Source organism: Odontomachus brunneus, unplaced genomic scaffold (assembly GCF_010583005.1).
Source record: "Odontomachus brunneus isolate Ranch 3 - 2012 unplaced genomic scaffold, Obru_v1 Obru_scaffold_058, whole genome shotgun sequence".
Taxonomy (NCBI): Eukaryota; Metazoa; Arthropoda; class Insecta; order Hymenoptera; family Formicidae; genus Odontomachus; species Odontomachus brunneus.
Genome location: NW_022639508.1, coordinates 2045960 through 2050857, shown reverse-complemented (window position 1 = coordinate 2050857; position 4898 = coordinate 2045960).

Here is a 4898-nt window from a genome sequence, read left to right as displayed (position 1 = left end):
GCTTCGAAAACTTAGCGCACCTTTTTTCGAAAGTCTTTTTTTTGTATTTAATAACCGGAACAATTGAAAATTGTTGCAAAGTTCTAGAGCTCTTCGCTACAATTTTCAATAGTTCCGGCCATTAAATACAAAAATATAGACTTTTAAAATTGTTGCAAGGAGCTCTAGAACTTTGCAACAATTTTCAATAGTTCCGGCCATTAAATACAAAAATATAGACTTTTAAAATTGTTGCAAGGAGCTCTAGAACTTTGCAACAATTTTCAATAGTTCCGGCCATTAAATACAAAAATATAGACTTTTAAAATTGTTGCAAGGAGCTCTAGAACTTTGCAACAATTTTCAATAGTTCCGGCCATTAAATACAAAAATATAGACTTTTAAAATTGTTGCAAGGAGCTCTAGAACTTTGCAACAATTTTCAATAGTTCCGGCCATTAAATACAAAAATATAGACTTTTAAAATTGTTGCAAGGAGCTCTAGAACTTTGCAACAATTTTCAATAGTTCCGGCCATTAAATACAAAAATATAGACTTTTAAAATTGTTGCAAGGAGCTCTAGAACTTTGCAACAATTTTCAATAGTTCCGGCCATTAAATACAAAAATATAGACTTTTAAAATTGTTGCAAGGAGCTCTAGAACTTTGCAACAATTTTCAATAGTTCCGGCCATTAAATACAAAAATATAGACTTTTAAAATTGTTGCAAGGAGCTCTAGAACTTTGCAACAATTTTCAATAGTTCCGGCCATTAAATACAAAAATATAGACTTTTAAAATTGTTGCAAGGAGCTCTAGAACTTTGCAACAATTTTCAATAGTTCCGGCCATTAAATACAAAAATATAGACTTTTAAAATTGTTGCAAGGAGCTCTAGAACTTTGCAACAATTTTCAATAGTTCCGGCCATTAAATACAAAAATATAGACTTTTAAAATTGTTGCAAGGAGCTCTAGAACTTTGCAACAATTTTCAATAGTTCCGGCCATTAAATACAAAAATATAGACTTTTAAAATTGTTGCAAGGAGCTCTAGAACTTTGCAACAATTTTCAATAGTTCCGGCCATTAAATACAAAAATATAGACTTTTAAAATTGTTGCAAGGAGCTCTAGAACTTTGCAACAATTTTCAATAGTTCCGGCCATTAAATACAAAAATATAGACTTTTAAAATTGTTGCAAGGAGCTCTAGAACTTTGCAACAATTTTCAATAGTTCCGGCCATTAAATACAAAAATATAGACTTTTAAAATTGTTGCAAGGAGCTCTAGAACTTTGCAACAATTTTCAATAGTTCCGGCCATTAAATACAAAAATATAGACTTTTAAAATTGTTGCAAGGAGCTCTAGAACTTTGCAACAATTTTCAATAGTTCCGGCCATTAAATACAAAAATATAGACTTTTAAAATTGTTGCAAGGAGCTCTAGAACTTTGCAACAATTTTCAATAGTTCCGGCCATTAAATACAAAAATATAGACTTTTAAAATTGTTGCAAGGAGCTCTAGAACTTTGCAACAATTTTCAATAGTTCCGGCCATTAAATACAAAAATATAGACTTTTAAAATTGTTGCAAGGAGCTCTAGAACTTTGCAACAATTTTCAATAGTTCCGGCCATTAAATACAAAAATATAGACTTTTAAAATTGTTGCAAGGAGCTCTAGAACTTTGCAACAATTTTCAATAGTTCCGGCCATTAAATACAAAAATATAGACTTTTAAAATTGTTGCAAGGAGCTCTAGAACTTTGCAACAATTTTCAATAGTTCCGGCCATTAAATACAAAAATATAGACTTTTAAAATTGTTGCAAGGAGCTCTAGAACTTTGCAACAATTTTCAATAGTTCCGGCCATTAAATACAAAAATATAGACTTTTAAAATTGTTGCAAGGAGCTCTAGAACTTTGCAACAATTTTCAATAGTTCCGGCCATTAAATACAAAAATATAGACTTTTAAAATTGTTGCAAGGAGCTCTAGAACTTTGCAACAATTTTCAATAGTTCCGGCCATTAAATACAAAAATATAGACTTTTAAAATTGTTGCAAGGAGCTCTAGAACTTTGCAACAATTTTCAATAGTTCCGGCCATTAAATACAAAAATATAGACTTTTAAAATTGTTGCAAGGAGCTCTAGAACTTTGCAACAATTTTCAATAGTTCCGGCCATTAAATACAAAAATATAGACTTTTAAAATTGTTGCAAGGAGCTCTAGAACTTTGCAACAATTTTCAATAGTTCCGGCCATTAAATACAAAAATATAGACTTTTAAAATTGTTGCAAGGAGCTCTAGAACTTTGCAACAATTTTCAATAGTTCCGGCCATTAAATACAAAAATATAGACTTTTAAAATTGTTGCAAGGAGCTCTAGAACTTTGCAACAATTTTCAATAGTTCCGGCCATTAAATACAAAAATATAGACTTTTAAAATTGTTGCAAGGAGCTCTAGAACTTTGCAACAATTTTCAATAGTTCCGGCCATTAAATACAAAAATATAGACTTTTAAAATTGTTGCAAGGAGCTCTAGAACTTTGCAACAATTTTCAATAGTTCCGGCCATTAAATACAAAAATATAGACTTTTAAAATTGTTGCAAGGAGCTCTAGAACTTTGCAACAATTTTCAATAGTTCCGGCCATTAAATACAAAAATATAGACTTTTAAAATTGTTGCAAGGAGCTCTAGAACTTTGCAACAATTTTCAATAGTTCCGGCCATTAAATACAAAAATATAGACTTTTAAAATTGTTGCAAGGAGCTCTAGAACTTTGCAACAATTTTCAATAGTTCCGGCCATTAAATACAAAAATATAGACTTTTAAAATTGTTGCAAGGAGCTCTAGAACTTTGCAACAATTTTCAATAGTTCCGGCCATTAAATACAAAAATATAGACTTTTAAAATTGTTGCAAGGAGCTCTAGAACTTTGCAACAATTTTCAATAGTTCCGGCCATTAAATACAAAAATATAGACTTTTAAAATTGTTGCAAGGAGCTCTAGAACTTTGCAACAATTTTCAATAGTTCCGGCCATTAAATACAAAAATATAGACTTTTAAAATTGTTGCAAGGAGCTCTAGAACTTTGCAACAATTTTCAATAGTTCCGGCCATTAAATACAAAAATATAGACTTTTAAAATTGTTGCAAGGAGCTCTAGAACTTTGCAACAATTTTCAATAGTTCCGGCCATTAAATACAAAAATATAGACTTTTAAAATTGTTGCAAGGAGCTCTAGAACTTTGCAACAATTTTCAATAGTTCCGGCCATTAAATACAAAAATATAGACTTTTAAAATTGTTGCAAGGAGCTCTAGAACTTTGCAACAATTTTCAATAGTTCCGGCCATTAAATACAAAAATATAGACTTTTAAAATTGTTGCAAGGAGCTCTAGAACTTTGCAACAATTTTCAATAGTTCCGGCCATTAAATACAAAAATATAGACTTTTAAAATTGTTGCAAGGAGCTCTAGAACTTTGCAACAATTTTCAATAGTTCCGGCCATTAAATACAAAAATATAGACTTTTAAAATTGTTGCAAGGAGCTCTAGAACTTTGCAACAATTTTCAATAGTTCCGGCCATTAAATACAAAAATATAGACTTTTAAAATTGTTGCAAGGAGCTCTAGAACTTTGCAACAATTTTCAATAGTTCCGGCCATTAAATACAAAAATATAGACTTTTAAAATTGTTGCAAGGAGCTCTAGAACTTTGCAACAATTTTCAATAGTTCCGGCCATTAAATACAAAAATATAGACTTTTAAAATTGTTGCAAGGAGCTCTAGAACTTTGCAACAATTTTCAATAGTTCCGGCCATTAAATACAAAAATATAGACTTTTAAAATTGTTGCAAGGAGCTCTAGAACTTTGCAACAATTTTCAATAGTTCCGGCCATTAAATACAAAAATATAGACTTTTAAAATTGTTGCAAGGAGCTCTAGAACTTTGCAACAATTTTCAATAGTTCCGGCCATTAAATACAAAAATATAGACTTTTAAAATTGTTGCAAGGAGCTCTAGAACTTTGCAACAATTTTCAATAGTTCCGGCCATTAAATACAAAAATATAGACTTTTAAAATTGTTGCAAGGAGCTCTAGAACTTTGCAACAATTTTCAATAGTTCCGGCCATTAAATACAAAAATATAGACTTTTAAAATTGTTGCAAGGAGCTCTAGAACTTTGCAACAATTTTCAATAGTTCCGGCCATTAAATACAAAAATATAGACTTTTAAAATTGTTGCAAGGAGCTCTAGAACTTTGCAACAATTTTCAATAGTTCCGGCCATTAAATACAAAAATATAGACTTTTAAAATTGTTGCAAGGAGCTCTAGAACTTTTCAAGAGAGTATCAAAACTTTAAAAAAGATGTCACATTTTTAAATATGGAGTGCCAAGTCTTGGCACACCATATTAAAAAATGTGACATTTTTTTAAAGTTTTGATACTCTCTTGAAAAGTTCTAGAGCTCTTTGCAACAATTTTAAATAGTTCCGGTCATTAGTTTTTCAATCGTTGATTATTAGCATTAGGTATCGGATACCTTATGTCCGCTTCTCCCGTAGTAGAAATGGATTTCCATTTATCCTTGATATGACCTTGATATGACCTTCAAAAGGTCAGGTCGAAAAACTAAAAAATCCCTATGCTCATGTAAAAAGTGCCATTGTTTAAGAGCCCATTGTCAAGAAACAGGTTCTGCGGTCAAAAATAGGGTATACTGATCAAAAAATGCGTTATGAGCCTCAAACAACCTTGAAAATTGACCTCAAGGTCAAGCTAGTTAAAGTAATTTACACTTTTACAATTCATTGACTTTGTTTAAGCATTATGCACATTTGTGTTACCCAGAAAACCACGTCATTTCAGAAAAAGTA